This window comes from Ursus americanus, chromosome 5 (assembly GCF_024610735.1).
Source record: "Ursus americanus isolate L20-20 chromosome 5, mUrsAme1.1.p, whole genome shotgun sequence".
In the NCBI taxonomy this organism is placed as follows: domain Eukaryota; kingdom Metazoa; phylum Chordata; class Mammalia; order Carnivora; family Ursidae; genus Ursus; species Ursus americanus.
This window is the reverse complement of record NC_142131.1, coordinates 78,376,516-78,393,737: the sequence shown is the minus strand read 5'-3', so window position 1 is coordinate 78,393,737 and position 17,222 is coordinate 78,376,516. Positions and strand designations below refer to the sequence as shown.

Sequence of the window (17,222 nt, the reverse complement as noted above, 5' to 3'; positions counted from 1 at the left end):
ATTCTGTTGTTTTGGGATCTAATGTTCTGTATATACATCAGTTATATCCATCTGGTCTGATGTGTCATTCAAAGCTACTGTTTGGTCGTTGATTTGCTGCCTGAATGATCCATCCGTTGATGTAACTGGGTGTTAAGGTCCTCTACAGTGACTTATTACTGCTGTTTTCTCCCTTTAAGTCTTTTAATTTTTGCTTTATGGATTTATGAGCTCCTATGTACATAGATATTTACAATCGTTGTCTCCTCATATTGTGTTGATCCTTTTATCATTATGGAGTGTCTGTCTTTTTCTCTTTCTACAGTCTTTGTTTTCAAGTCTATTTTGTATGATATAAGTATTGCTACCCTGGTTTTTTTTCATTTCCGTTTACATGGCATATGAAAATATGTTTTCCAGCCTTTCACTTTCAATCTATATGTGTCATTAGGTCTGAAATGAGTCTTTTATAGACAGCATGTAGATGGGTTGTTTTTTCAAATCCATCAGTCACCCCATATCTTTTGATTGGAAGATTTAGTACATTTACACTTAAGGTAAGTATTGATAGGCCATTTTGTACTTTGTTTTCTGGTTGTCTTTGCAGTTCTTCTCTGTTCTCTTCTTTCCTGGTCTCTTCTTTTGTGGTTTGATGATGTTCTTTCATGTTATACTTAGAGTTCCTTCTATTTATGTTTTCTGCATATATTATAGGTGTTTGATTCATAGTTACCATTGGGTTCAAATATAACATCTTTGTACAGCAGTCTCTATAAAGTTGATAGTTAAGTTCACCAGATTCTAAACGCACTAAGCATTTATGGAGTTACTCTTTTCATTGTACAAAATGTGAGGACAGATATTTCTTCTCAGTTAATTTAACTTTCTCTCATTATTTTATTCACCAAATTTTTATTTAAATTCCAGTTAGTTACCATACAGTGCAATGTTGGTTTCAGGCATAGAATTCAGTAACTTATAACTTACATACAACACCCAATGTTCATCACAACAAATGCCCTCTTAATACCTATCACCCTTCTAGCCCATGCACCAACCACCTCCCTCCATCAACCCTCAGTTTGTGCTCTATCATTAAAAGGCACTTATGGGGTTTTCCTCTCTCTTTTTACTTTTTTTTGCCCCACCCCCCCATATGTTCATCTCTTTTGTTTCTAAAATTCCACATATGAGTGAAATTATATGGTATTTGTCTTTCTTTCACTGACTTATTTCACTTACCATAATACATTCTAATTCTATCCATGTCCATTCTTGATAAAAACCCTCCACAAAGTACGGATAGGTGGAACATACCTCAACATCATAAAGGCCATATCCTAAAGACCAACAGCTAATATCATCCTCAATGTGAAGAAACTGGGAGTTGTTCCTTTCCTGATCAGAACAAGACAGAGATGTCCACTCTCACCACAATAATTTGACATAGTACAGGAAGTCTTACCCACAACAACCAGGCAACAAAAGAACTAAAATGCATCCAAATCAATAAGGAAGAAGTCACATTTTCACTATTCACATACAACATGATACTCCATGTAGAAAACCTGAAAAACTCCACCAAAAAATGGCTAGAACTAATACATGAATTCAGCAAAGTCACAGGATATACAATCAATGTGCAGAAATCTGTTGCATGTCTATACACCAATAATGAAGTGGCAGAAAAAGAAATCAAGGAATCGGTCCCACTTACAATTGCACCAAAAACCATAAGATACCTAGGAATAAACCTAACCAAAGTGGCAGAAGATCTGTACTTTGAAAACCGTAGAATACTTATGAAAGAAATTAAAGAAGGAATAAAGAATTGAAAAAACATCCATGTTCATGTATTGGAAGAACAAACATTGTTAAAATGTCTGTACTACCCAAGGCAACCTACACATTTAATGCAACTCCTATCAAAATACCACCAGCATTTTTCTTTCATTATAGTAGCCTCTCTATTACAGGTGCAAGTTTTTGTCTCATATTTCACATATGATTAACTTAGCTTTGTCTCAATTAGCCTATTGTAATTTTTGTCCTTTTTTAGTTTCAACGTTTGAGTGTCTTCATGCATTAGTTGTTTCTAGTATAAGAAGAATGTAGTTGAATTGTTTTACGTCCATTTCTCTTTACTTCAATCTCTCCTCTCTGGCTCCAACTACAAGTTTTCTTTTTCCCAAGGAGCTTCGAAGCACAGAGGTCTGAGATTTTTGATTCACACATGTGCTGAGAGCAGCTGCACTTTCACCATTAAGCTTCTCATTTTTTTTTCTCATCAGATTCAAATTATATTTCTTTGAGCACACTACTTAGTTCGAAAATACTTATAATCATTGGGCACCCAGATGGCTCAGTTGGTTAAGCATCTGCCTTTGGCTCAGGGCATGATCTCAGGGTCCTAGGATCAAGCCCCGAATCAGTCTCCTTGTTCAACAGGGAATCTGCTTCTCCCTCTCCCACTGCCCCCCTCCCAATTCATGCTCTTTCTCTCTCAAATAAATAAAATCTTAAAATATATATATTGTTTACTCCTTGTAATAGTTTATTTAATCTTTATATTTTTATTTAAATTCAATTAGCCAAGATATAATAGATCATTAGCTTATATTTATAATTATTTTATTGAGATTTTATCTGTCTTCAAGAAAAACTTTTAGGGTTTCTAATATGTCATACTGTGATACATGGGAATTGTTAAATATTTTAATAGAAGTACAAAACTGCAAGGATAAAAATTTCTGCTATTGATTAAAAAATATGCCCATAATAATGGAGTGGAAATAATGAAATACTTATAGTGATGCAAATAAATCCAATGTAGTACACATAAAAAGTGTCATGTGGGTTTCATAAAGTATTTGAGTGTGCATAATACATTTGTGTTTTGAGAATCTTGATCAGTATTCACTTTGTGAAGGGAATATAGTTATGTTTACACTTACATCACTCTCCATAATTAAATCAGATATAATCAAAAGCATAGAGTAAACGCAAGTATTGTTTGGGTTTAAAGTACATAACAGTGTAGACAAAATATTTTGGGCTGTTGAAGACAGTCTGGCATAATCAGCAAGTGTAGTTTCTGTAATTTATCTGATAGATACTTCACATTAGAGAAGATCTCTAAAAACATAATCATAAACATAAATGTTTGACAATTATTTCAGGAAAGGTCAAAGATGGCTCCATCCATGTACAACAGTCTAAAACATTTTTGTAAAGATTTATTTACATTAGAGAGACAGAGAGAGGGTGTGAATAGTGGGAGGAGCAGAAGGAGAGAGAGAATCACAAGCAAACTCCCCACTTAGCTCAGAACCCAATGTTGGGCTCAATCCCACGACCCTAGCCATAATCAAGAGTCAGACACTCAATCTACTGAGCCATCCAGGCACCCCTCAAACAAGTTCTATTCCATGAATCTGGTCATTTATTTTGTATGTTCCCAAAGCTGGATGGTTTGATGAAATTTCCAAAGTAAAATTTATTAGTGTCTTTTCAGAATTTTACCTCCTTAAAATTGTGGTGTGGGAAATTCTAATCACATTCCTTGTGTCAGAGAAATGTGTGAGGGTGTTCAAACTCCTGGGGGAAATGGTTTATAGATGGTATAAATGGTATAAAGATGACTTTCTCATCTTTGCAAAGGTACAGTTTAGGAAGGATCATTTGTTATTTCTCATCAGTACAAGAGGCCAGATTCCTGGATAACAAGAAGAGAGAAAAATAGTGGTGTTCTCCAGCCCTTATACATTGTGTCTATAACTTCTGTAAATGATAAGGCAGCTACTGGCTGAGGAAAATAAAAAACCAAAACCAAAACAAACAAAGCAGCTCACAAATGCCAGGGTCCTGTTGGTGGCCTTAGTTTCAGGAAAGGGTCTTGGGCACAGGCTGGTCTTGTGGAATGTTACCATGTTCACACTGGTCCAGATCATGAGGAACACACACAGGAAATCTCATAAACCCATGCCCCTACAAAACCAGCCTCCTGAAGTTTATCAGGTTCTCTCCTGCTACAGCATGTCAGATAACACATTTGTGAAACTTCATTGGTGTTGAAGAGGGCCACAACAATTGTGATGACATGGATATAGATATGATGTTAGTGATCTAGAAAGAAAAGAAAGATGGAAAAATGTAAGTGAAGACTTTGGGTTTTAGCCATACCTATCGATGTTGTAGGAAGTGACTATTATGGCCTGAAAAATACTGAGAAAAGACGTGGTGCTGTGGGAAAGACCCCGGGTGACTCTGTACATGTAAACCACTGCCTTACAACTAAAGTCATCTAGAAAATTTGTTACTCCAAAGGCATTTAATACTTCTGGAATCCCACTGAAAAGAATTGTTATTAGCTAAAGTGAAATGGGTAGATATCAAATCTATAGGCTTCTTTGCATGGGGCTGAAATAAGAAGGTGTTGATGAGTAACACAAGGAACAACGTGTTCCCAATAAAAAAGTCCCAATTTGAGAATGAAGAACACTTCAAAATAGTATCATTTGAAACTATTATATTCATTGACCTCTTATACTATGGATAGACTTCTGCAGAGCTAAAAAGGGAACCAAATGATTTGTGAGCTTGATGGAAATAAAAGAACCCTAAGAAGACTCCATGAGGTATGATCACCATCAGCAGTAAGTTGTGCAGAAGCTCTACCAATATTCAGGAAATGAAGAATTAGTTCTAGAAGTAAATGTCAAGAATTGTTATAGTCACTTCAGGGGAACGTTAAGGTCAAGACAAACATGCCTTATTTATAAGAATTCTTGAGAAGTCTTTGATACAAAAAGTTGGTTTTATTATAGCACAGGGACAAGACCCGTGGGCAGAAAGAGCTGCCCTGGTGTCATGAGGAGTGGTCCATTATATACTTTGAAGCTGGGAAGGGGTTAAGGATCGCACAGGCCTCCAAGGTATTTTGGAAAGTTTGTTGGAAATGACCTTGAAGGGGCTAGCTATTGTTAGGGAAATGTCATTTATTACCGCTTAGTAGAAGTCATCAGTCCTTTCAGGTGTATATTGTTGGGTCCTATGCTTCGGGGATGATTGCCAACATGTACCTTGGGGATAGAGATAAAGGAAGTTTCTAAAGGAATTTTTATATGTTAAAGTAGACTAACAGGATCTTAGGGGTTGGGCTAAGATTGCCTTTTGCCCTTAGCAATGTATTAACACGGAGGCAACTGTGTTCCTAGGGGAAGATCACTCTGCCTGTTTCAAGGACTTGCCAATCGGCTATAGGCAGTAAGGAAATTTAATTTTTTTCTTTTGCCTTTTTTTCCCACATCAGTATGATGTGGTTTTGGAATATAGGTTCGGTTTGGTGGGGTGGAGTCCTGAATCCACGACCAAGAACGAATTCTTGCGAAGTCTTTGGTGCAAAATGGTGGTTTATTAAAAAAACTGGAACAGGACCCATGGGCAGAAAGAGCTGCTGCGCCGGGTTGTGAGGGGTGGCTGATTATATACGAAGGGGTTGGGGGAGTTAAGGAAAAAGGGATGTTGAGAAAGGACTTTCATATTTGTTAAAGAAGACGCAAAGAATACTGGAAGCCTTGCCATTGTCAAGTTAAGGTTGTTTTTCCCTCTAGCAAGGCATTAACAAGAAGGTAGTTGGGAACTTCCTGGAGGAACATCATATATCCCACCCAGGAGTTGGGGGTGGTGGGTTGCGGAGGTTGTGGTGTGTCAGTTTATGCTTTGTCTTCAGCCAACCTTCTGGTCCCTCATCAAGGATGTGAGTGATATCTAGTTGTAAACGTGGGATGAGGTCAGTTTAGGGTCCTCCTGTTCTGGGAAACAAAGGCAAAAGGAAATGTAGAAAAAATTAAATTTCCTTATAACTTGCAGCCCATTGACAAATACTTGAGGCATGCAGATTATGACATTCCCTCAGGGTACTCCCAACTGTTTTAATGTTAAGGTTTTGTTGGAGGGAAAAACAACATTACTTTGACAATAGCAAGGCCTCCAGGATCCTGTGAGTCTTTAGAATATCCTTTTGGAACTTCCCTTATCTTTACTTCTCTGAACCCCAAAGTATCTAAACAGTTGCCCCTCATAAGAGGCCCAGCAGCTACTCTTTCTGCCTCTGGGTCCTGTCCCCATGCTTTAATAAAACCACGTTTCTTCACCAGATATGACTCAAGAATTCTTTCTTGGCCATCAGTTCTGGACTTCACCAACACTACTCCAAAACTACATCACTCCTACTCTGCTATCTTGCACCCCCATCCTATTTTCTAATTTATAAACAGTAAAAATCACAAATCTTAATACAGCTTTATCAATTTATGTATATCAATTTATGAATATCAATTTATATATATATATATTTATGTAAATGTAACTGATGTCCCTCATAATAAAAAAATTATTTCATACAGTTTTCTAGTTAGTGCTCCCCAGGAATTACTTTTTTGTCACCAACTAGACCCCAAGACCTGACCTTTACTGCCCACCTGCTTGTACTCACTGACCTGGGTGTCCCACATTTTTCTTTAAGCTCTTCTTTCCAGCTTATTTCCTTACTCAGGCAAATGGAAAGTGAAACTGCCCTTTGAGTTGTAGAGACTGCACTGACAAGACCTCCAGACAGTCCAGACCACCCACACCAGTTTGAGCTTAACCCCTGACTCCCACCTGCACAGATGGATCATGGAGTGACAGGTAGAATGACCAACAACTACCTTTACCTCATTATAATACTACAGTCTCCACCCAAGGAGGAGCACAAGCCTCATTTACAAAACATACATTGTGTGTATAGGCATGTTTCCTTAAGGGGCACACACAACCTTATGCCCATCTCTGCATGTGATGACCAGGCTTCCTCATCTAGATATTCATTCTAACCCTAAATAAAGGAATCCATCCACCCTGGTTTGGAGAGTCATGGCTTTGGAACTTATTCCCTGTGATCTCCTTATTTGCTGCAAATTAAGTTCCCTTTGTACCACAGCTAAACCTGATGCAGTTCCTGACTCACCAAGGAGCAAACCTATGTTGGTTTGGTTACATTTTCACTTCTATCAACATAAGTTAGTTTTGCTTGTTTTTGAACTTCTAATTAATTATTGGTATCATGAAGTGTCTATTTTATATCTAATTTTTTCTCACACCTATAGTTGCATGAATTCTATTGTATAAATCCACAATTACTTATCTAATGTGGAGGTTTCTAAACTATTTTTTTACTATTTTTCAATCCAACCAATTATAATGAGATTTCTAATTAATCCATGCTCTTCCCAAAACCTGGTGGTGTCAATCTTTTAAATTTTAGGTACTGTACTGATGGGGTTTTGAAATATATGTGAAGTTTAGGGGGTGGTGTCTGGAGCCGACGACCAAGAAAGAATTCTTGAGATGTCTTCGGTGCAAAATGGTGGTTTATTAAAGCACAGGAACAGGACCTGTGGGCAGAAACAGCTGTTGCCCTGGGTTGGGAGGGGTGGCTGATTATATATTATGGGGTTGGGGAAGGTAAGGAAAAAGGGAGGTTGAGAAAGGACTTTCATATTTCTTAAAGAAGACTCACAGAATACCAGAGACCTTGCCATGTTCAAGTTAAAGTTGTTTTTCCCTCTAGCAAGGCATTAACAAGAACATAGTTGGGAACTTCCTGGAAGAACATTATCCTCTGTCTGCTTCAAGTGTCTGTCAATGGGCTGCAGGTTATAAGGACATTTAATTGTATCTACATTTCCTTCTGTAACTAAGTTATTCATAGAAATGCTTTATTCTTGTACATTACTAAGACATTTGTAACTGAGGAGGATTCTTGTCTTGCAGAATTATGATCTCTAAGTTAACTATTTCTTTTTCCTTTCCTTAGCTTTAGGTCAGCCAGGAGTGCCTGAGGAATGTCACATATATCCCATGGGAGGGGGGAGATGTGGGATACGGGGTGTCAGATTCTGCTTTGTCCTCAGCTTGCTTTCTGTTCCCTCATCAGTAATATCTTTTTCTGATTTTAATTTTCACTTCCCTGTTGGCAATATTTCTATATAGTTTTGGTATATTGGCCATGTGGATATTTTTGTTCTTTGCATTATTATGCAGTTCCTATACAAATATTTTTCCCGTTTATTTATTGAGGTATTTTCATTTTTTTATTTATATGAGGACTTTGTATAGCATGGACACTAGTCCTTTGACAGATATAAATCCTATGAATATTTTTTCACATTCAATGTATTTTTTTATATTCTTAATAAAGCCTTTTGATGAATACAATTCTTCAGTTTTTCAGTTTTTTTTTTTAATTTTATGTATTTGTTTGAAAGACAGAGAGGATGAGCAGTGGGAGAGGGAGAGGAAGAAAGGTGAGCAAACTCACTGCTAAGCAGGAAGCCTTGTGGGCTTGATCCCAGGACCCTGAGATCATGACCTGAGCCAAAGTCAGATTCTTTTTTTTTTTTTTAAGATTTTATTTATTTATTTGACAGAGAGAGACAGCCAGTGAGAGAGGGAACAAAAGCAGGGGAAGTGGGAGAGGAAGAAGCAGGCTCTTAGTGGAGAAACCTGATGTGGGGCTGGATCCCAGAACGCGAGGATCATGCCCTGAGCTGTAGGCAGACGCTTAAAGACTGCGCCACCCAGGCACCCCCCAAAGTCAGATTCTTAACAAACTGAGGTACCCAGGGACACCTTCAATTTTCATGGAGTTCATTTTTCAATTTTTTTTTAATAAGAAATGTTTTTGTGTCCTGCATAAGAAGTCTTTGCCCATCTTAAGGTCACAAGATATTTCCCTATGTTTTATTTTAGAAGTTTTCTATTTTGGGGGTGCCTGGGTGGCTCAGTTAGGTGTCCAACTCTTGGGTTCAGGTCTAGTCAGGATCTCAGGGTCATGAGATTGAGTCTCATGTCAGGCTTTGTGCTCAGCACAGAGTCTGCTGAAGATTCTTTCCCTCTCCCCCACCCTCTCCTCTTCCCCGTGCCTCAAACACATAAATGAGTAAAATCTTTAGAAGTTTTATATTTTTAGCTAGTATATTTAGATCTATGGCCAATATTTTTTGAAGTATAAACCCCAATTTTTATTCTTATATTCAATAGATTTGAAAAACCTATCAAAGTATTAAAGAAGTTACTAAACACTTTCAATTTCTGAAGGTATATTATCATGAACTAGTAACAATATGCAGATGAGCATTAGTTCATGGACCACACTTGGAATACCACTGCTCTGTGAGGGCCAGATCTGCCAATGACTTTAAACATGTAAGGATGGACTTTGGGAAAGGAAAGGCCTTGGAAGTTCTTAGAAGTCTATGCTGGGGTGAGAGTTATGGTCCAAGCTGGCAGCTCCCTCCCTAATGCATTCATTTATACACATGTCCTTCATTGGTCCAAGCCCTGGGAAGTCTTCCCTGAAGGAAATCCTCATCAAAAAGCCCTACGGAAAAATTATCTCTTTTGAAGGTGATAGAGGTACTAAAAAATCTGTAGGATGACTGGTTAAAGCTGAGTAGTTATTAAATAGTCTCCAAGTGTCCAGTAACAGAGACTTGTCAAAAAACACACTTTCCTCTTGGTATTCCTTCCTTTGTTCTGTTGATTTATTTATATTATCCTTGACCCAAATATCCTTTATTAGTTAATATCCCAAATGATAAAATAACAAGAGTCATCCACTCACAGTGGTTTGGGCTTTAAGAGTACCAGCTGCTTTGGACTTCAGATTCAACTCATATATATAAAATATACCATACTAGGTGCTAGGTGCTCCTGTGAGCCCATTGACACAATAGTTCTGTAAGGTTAGTATTTTTATGAATGCCTCAGAAAGGTTAAGTTAATTGCCCGTGGTCTTTGATTCCAAGCTAGATATTATATCTAGGGTCAATACTGAATCAATTTTTGTTTATATTGAAAAGTTGAAGTCAAGGAACGTTCTTGTCTCATGCTCATGTAGTTGTGTTAGCATGGAAACCCTGATTTTTTAAATATTAATTGCTACATTATTTATACTAGTCAAGATATGGAGGCAATGCAAGCATCCATTGATAGATAAATGGGTAAAAATATTATACACACATGAACACACACATGCACACTCACACAATGAACTATTACTCAATCATAAAAAAGAATGAGATTTTTGCTATTTGGAACAATGTGGATGGACCTAGAAGATATTATGCCAAGTGAAACAAATCAGAAGAGAAAAACAAATACCATAGGGTTTTATTTATATGTGAAACCTAAAATACAAAAACAAATGAACAAACAAACAAAAGCAGAAAGTGATCTACAAATACAGAAAATGAATTGGTGGTTGCTAGAGGGCAAGGGAGTGAGAGGATGGGCAACATGGGTGAAAGGGAGTGGGGATGTAGAGAATTCCAGTTACAGAATGAATAAGTCAAGGGATAAAAGATACAGCATACAGAATACAGTCAATGAAGGGTGAGAGATGGTACCTACGTTATGGTGAGTACAGCATAACATAGACGTGTTGAATCACGATTCGTATACTTCATTAATGTAAACTTATGTATCAACTGTACTTCAGTGGATATAACAATAATATTAATAATAATAAATGCAAAAGTTGATCCTTTCAAAATATCACCAAATGAGAGGAATTTTTAACTATACTGACTATGTCACAAAGAAAGAAGACTCAAATTACTAAAATAAGAAATGAAAGTGGGGACATTAATACCAATCGTACTGACATCAAAATGATAACAGGATACTATAAAAATTGCATACCAATAAAGAGGAAAATCTACATGAAATAGATCAATTCCTAGAAACACACAAACTAACAAAGCTAACTCCAAAAGAAATAGGAACCCTAAATAGACTTAAGTAAGTAAAAAGTAAGTAAAAAGACTGAAACAGTAATCCAAATGCAGGAAATACCCCTAAACAAAACAAAGTAAAGCCCAGGGCCAGATGGCTTAATTGGTGATGTAATGGAGAAATTCTACCAAACACTTCATAAGATTAACACTGATCTTTTTTCAAACTCCTGCAAAAGTATCAAAAGCAGACTAAAACAACCCGAGAAAAATGTACAACAGTATTTCTTATGAATATAGATGAAAAGTACTCCACAAAATATTACTACACTGAGTCAAGCATCATCTTCTTTGAAGTTCTCATTTAAATTCCAGTTAGTTAACACACAGTGTGACATTAGTTTCAGGTGTACAAAATAGTGATTCAGAACTTCCATATAACACCCACTACTCATCACAACTGCACTCCTTAATACCAATCACATATTTTACCCATACTCCCCCCCCCCAATTTCCCCTGGTAACCATCAGTTCGTTCCCTATACTCTATACAGATTCTTATCTGTTTCTTGGCTTGCCTCTCTTTTTTTTCCCCCTTGCTCATTTGTTTTCTTTCTTAAATTCTCTCTATCAATAAATCTTATGGCATTTGTCTTTCTCCGACTGACTTATTTTGCTTAACATACTACTCTCTAGCTCCATCCATGTCATAGCAAATGCCAAGTTTCAATTTTTATGGCTGAGTAACATTCCATTGTATAAATATACCACTTCTTCTTGATCCATTCATCAGTCGATGGACATTTGGGCAGTTTCCATATCTTGGTTACTGTAGACAATGCTGGTTTAAACATTAGAGTGTATGCATCCCTTTGAATGAGTACTGTGGTAGTATTTGGGTAGATACCTAATAGGGTAATTGCTGGATCTGAGGGTAGCTCTATGTTTACCTTTTGAGAAACGTCTATACTGTTTTCAGAGTGGCTCCACCACTTACTATTCCCACCAACAGTGCAGGAGTGTTCCCACTTCTTCACATCCTTGCCAACACCTATGGTTTCTTATGTTGTTGATTTTAGCCATTCTGACAGGTGTGAGTGGTATCTTATTGTAGTTTTGATGTGCATTTCCCTGATGATGAGTGATGTTGAGCATCATTTCATGTGTCTATTGGCCATCTTCATTTTGGAAATAAGTCATAGTCATGTCTTAGGCCCACTTTTAATTGGATTATTTGGTTTTTGGGTGTTGAATTTAATCAGTTCTTTATATATTTTGAATACTAACATTTTATCAGATACCTCATTGGCAAATATCTTCTCCCATTCCATAGGTTGCCTTTTACCTTTGTTGATTGTTTCCTTTGCTGTGCAGAAGCTTTCTATTTTGATGAGGTTCCAGTACTTTATTTTTGCTTTTGTATTCCTTGCCTCAAGAAACATATCTAGAAAAAGAGATCCAATATCTCCACATTCTCTCCAACCCGTGTTATTATGCTTAAATAGTGATTATCCTTAAATAATAGGCAGTGGATCCCTCGTGGAATGTTACTAGGAATGTATAAGGCTACAACCAATATGGAAAACAGTATGTGGGCTCCTAAAAGATTTTTAAAATAGAATTACCATAGGATCCAGCAATCTCGATCTGGGTTTATATCTCAAATAATTAAAAGCAGGGTCTCAAAGAGATATTTGCACATCCATGTTCAGAACAGCAATATTTATAATAGCCAGAAGGTGGAAGCAACCCAAATGTCCATGAATGGATGAATGGCTAAACAAAATGTGGTATATGCAATCAATGGAGTATTATTCAGCCTTCAACTGGCCATCGACTGACGAATGTATAAAGATGTGGTATAGACACCCAATGCAATATTATTCTGTGATCAAAAAGAATGAAATCTTGCCATTTGCTACAACATGGATGGAACTAAAGTGTAGTATGCTATGCAAAATAAGTCAGAGAAAGACAAGTAGCACATGATTTCACTCATATGTGGAATTTAAGAAACAAAGCAGATGAACAAGATGTAAGGGATGGAAAAATAAAATCAGATAAAAACAGAGAGAATCTATCCATAAGAGACCTTTAACAATAGGGAACAAACTAAGGGTTGTGGAGGGGAGGTTGGCGGGGGGATGGGATAAATGGGTGATGGGCATTAAGGAGGGCACTTGTTGTAATGAGCACAAGGTGTTATATGCAAGTTAGGAATCATTAGATTCTATCCCTGAAACATACTACACTATATGTTTACTAACTTGAATTTAAATAAAACCTTGAAAGGAAAAAAAATAATAATTTAGTGAAACTGTTAATTCTCATTATTAATTAGCAAGTCATCAACAGATTTTTCAATGCTAGTAATTTTTATCATCATTTATCCAAACTAATGTCCAATTTGTGTGTAAAAAATGTAATCTCTTTGAAAACAGAAGGCTAATAAACCCAGCCTAAATAAAAACACAGAAAAAAAGTAAATAAATAAATAGTGATTATCCTATTTGGCATAAGGTGATATATCAAGGTTTTGATTTGCATTTCCCTAATGAATAGTGATGGTGAGCAATTTTCACATGCTATTGGTCATTTGTGTTGGGTTATATGGTTTTTTATTGTTGTTGTTGAATTATAGAAGTTCTTTATATATTCCAGATATTAATCTCTCATCACATACATGATTTCTAATTCTTTTCTCTCATACGATAGCTTGCCTTTTTACCCTGTTTTCGTTGATACACAGAAGTTTATAAGTTTGACATATTTTCAGTTGTCTCTTTTGCATCTGTTCCCTTACTTTTGAATCCATATCAAAGAAATCATTACCAAATCCAATGTTATAATGGTTTTCTCCTATATTTTATTCTAGTATTTCATAGCTTTAGGTCTTACCTTTAGGTCTTTGTCCATTTTTAGTTAATATTTATACATGTTGTAAGGGTAAGATAAAGGTCCAATGCATACTCTGGCATATAGATACCCAGTTTTCCTAGCAACAATTTTTGAAAAGACTCCTTTCCTTACTGTGTGGTCCTGGCACCCTTATCAAGATCATTCGACTAAATACATGAGGGTTTATTTCAAGGCTCATTATTCTTCTCCATTGGTCTACATGTGTCATTATTCTAGTACCCCATTGTTTTGATTCCTTAGTAAGCTTTGAAATCAGGAAGTATGACGTCTACAATTCTGTTCTTCTTTTTCAAGATTATTTTGACTCCTCAGGGTGCCTCATATTCCCTATGAATTTTTAGGATGAATCTCTGTTTCCAAAAAATGCCACTGGGATTGGGATAGGAATTCCATTGATTCTGTAAATGACTTTGGGTAATATGGACATCTTAACAATAGTAAGTCTTCTAATCTCTAAGCATGGGATGCGTTTCTATTGATTTGTGTCTCCTTTGATTTCTGTCAACAAAGTTTACTAGTTTTCAGTGTGTAATTATTGCACCTTCTTGGTTCATTCTGAAGTTTTTTTATTCTTTCTGATGTTCTGGAAAATGAGAGAGTTTTCTTTGTTTCTCTTTCAAATGTTAAATTGTTCATGTGTAGAAATGCTAACTGATTTTTGTGTGTTGATTTTCTGCACTGTAATTTGCTTGAAATCACTTATTAGTTCTTAGAGATCTTTTTCATGGAATATATAGAATTTTCTACCTATAAAAACATGTCATCTACAAACACAGATAATGTTACATCTTCCCTTCCAATTTGGAGGCCTTTTATTTCTTTTTCTTGGGTAATTGCTCTGGCTTGAACTTCCAATTCTGTATGTAATAAAATGAACAAGAGTAAAAATTCTTGTTTTTCAAAAAAGATTTTATTTACTTATTCGAGAAAGAGTGAGAGAGCACAAGTTGGGAAAAGGGCAGAGGTGGAGAGAGAAGCAGACTCCCCACTGAGTGGGGCTCCCAATGCAGGGCTCAATTCCAGGACCATGAGATCATGACCTGAGTTGAAGTGAGAAGCTTAACCAACTGTGCCACCCAGGTGGCCTAGTATTCTTTGTTGTTGTTGTTGTTGTTGTTTATTTATTTAAGTAATCTCTACCCCCAACATGGAGCTGAAACCCATGACCCTGAGAACAAGAGTCACATTTCTTCCAACTGAGCCAACCAGGCACCCCAGGAGTAGGTATTCTTGTCTTCTTGCAGATCTTACAGAAAAGTTTTTCTGTTTTTTCCCCTTTTTCTAAGATGATAGATGTGGGATTTTCTTTATTTTACTTATTTACTTATAATGTATCTTGATTGAGTTATAATCGAGACATAATATTATGTAAGTTGAAGATATGCCACATGTTGTCTTGATATATTTATACATTGCCACAGCATTAGCTAACAACTCTATTACCTCTGGCCTTTATCATGTTCAGATGGTTTCCTACTAAAGGTACTTTATTGAGTTTTGTTTTATTTATCATGAAAAGGGGATGCATCTTGTCAAAAGCTTTTTCTAAACCAGTTGCAATGACAACGTGGTTTTTATCCTTCATTCCTTTGGGATGATGTATTACATAAACTAATTTTCATATGTTGAACTACCCTAGTTTGGACTCACCACATCGTGTTGTCCTCCACATAGAAAGTATACCCTCCTCAAGGCACCCTAGTGGCACCTACCTTGGCTCAGATCATGATCCCAGAATCTTGGGATCGAGTCCCACGTTGGACTCAGAGCTCAGGGGAGAGCCTGCTTCTTCCTCTCCCTCTGCTGCTTCCCCTGCTTCCCTGTCAAATAAATAAGTAAAACCTTTTTTTAAAAAATCCTATTAAAAAAAAAGCAGAAAAAGCCTACCACTCCTCTCCCCAGCTGGGATCTAGAAAGAAAGTAAGCCCTGCATTCTTGGCTATGCAGGCTGGGTGAAGTCTCCACCTCACAAAGTTGGAAGGGGCAGAAGGATATGATCTTGCTTAAAATACCACAGACTCTCAATTTTTTCCCGAATGTTCATACATTGTCTTGAATAGATATTTCTCCAGATGCTCTGCCTTAGGGCCATTTCCAGAGACAAATCTCTTTGAGTTTCTTGGAGGAAATAATTTACACCACTGTCAGTGGGAATTGGGGAACCAGAGCTCCTTATTCAGTGATGCTAGAAGTCAATCCTCCTTGTCAATATTTTATTATCTGCAGAAAAATACATTAATTGAGTATTAAAATTTCTTGGACATATTTTTAGTAATAAAACTTTAATTGGAATCTTTCTTATCATTTCCATTCTATTTTTTTGTTTTTTGTTTGTTTGTTTGCTTGTTTCAGAGGTAGAGTTTACTGATTCATCAATTCCATATAACACCTAGTGCTTACATTATGTATGCCCCTTCATGCCCATCACCCAGCATCCCCATTCCTGCAGCCACTTCTCCAACAAGTCGGATTCTTTCTTACAGTTAAGAATCTGTTATGTTTGTCATCCTGTCTGTTTTCGACTTCTTTAATTTACCCCTCCCTTCCCTTATGATGATCTGATTTGTTTCTTAAATTCTACATAAGACTGAAATCATAAGATAATTGTCTTTCTCCGATTGACTTATTTCATTTCACAACATACCTCTAGTTCCAACCACATCATTGCAAATGGTAAGATTTCAGTGTTTTGAGGGCTGAGTAATATTTCATTGTATGTATATACCACATCGTCTTTATTCATCTGTGAATACACTTCTGGGCTCTTTCCATATTTTGGCTATTGTGGACATTGCTGCTATAAACATTGGGGTGCAGGTGGCCCTTTGGATCACTGTGTTTGTATCCTTTGGGTCAATACCTAGTATGGCAATTGAGGGGTTGGAGGGTAGCTTTATTTTTAACATTTGGAGGAACCTCCATACTGTTTTCCAGAGACGTTGGACCGGCTTGCATTCCCACCAACATTGTAAGAGGGTCCCCCCTTCTCCCCATCCTCACACTTATCAGTTGTTTCCTAATTGTTCATTCTAGCCATTCTGACTAGTACTTTATAGATTTTCGATACTAGCCCTTTATATCATGATACATTTGCAAATATCTTTTCCCATTCTATAGGTTTCTTTTGGTTTTGTTGACTATTTCCCTTGCTGGCAAAAGCATTTTATCTCAATGAAATCCCAATAGTTCATTCTGGCTTTTGTTTAACTTCCTTTGAAGACATGTCAGGCAGGAACTTGATGCTGTCAAGATAAAAGACATTGCTATCTGGGTTCTCCTCTAGGATTTTGATGGATTCCTGTCTCACATTCAGTTACTTCATCTATATTCAGTTTATCTTTGTATATGGTGTAAGAAAATGATTCAATTTCATTCTTCTGCATGTACTTGTCCAATTTTCCCAGCATCATTTATTGAAAAGACTGTCTTTTTTCCATTGGATGTTCTTTCCTGCTTTGCCAAAGATTCTATGACCATAGAGATGAGGGTCTGTTTTTCTTCTTTATTCTATTCCATTTTTCTGTGTGTCTCTTTTTGTGACAAAAC

General features: G+C 36.7%; 1 pseudogene; it reads right to left on the bottom strand.

Moving 5' to 3' along the window:
- Nucleotides 1-3,590: 3,590 nt before the first annotated feature.
- Nucleotides 3,591-4,515, bottom strand: LOC148110161 (vomeronasal type-1 receptor 4-like; annotated as a pseudogene).
- Nucleotides 4,516-17,222: the final 12,707 nt, after the last annotated feature.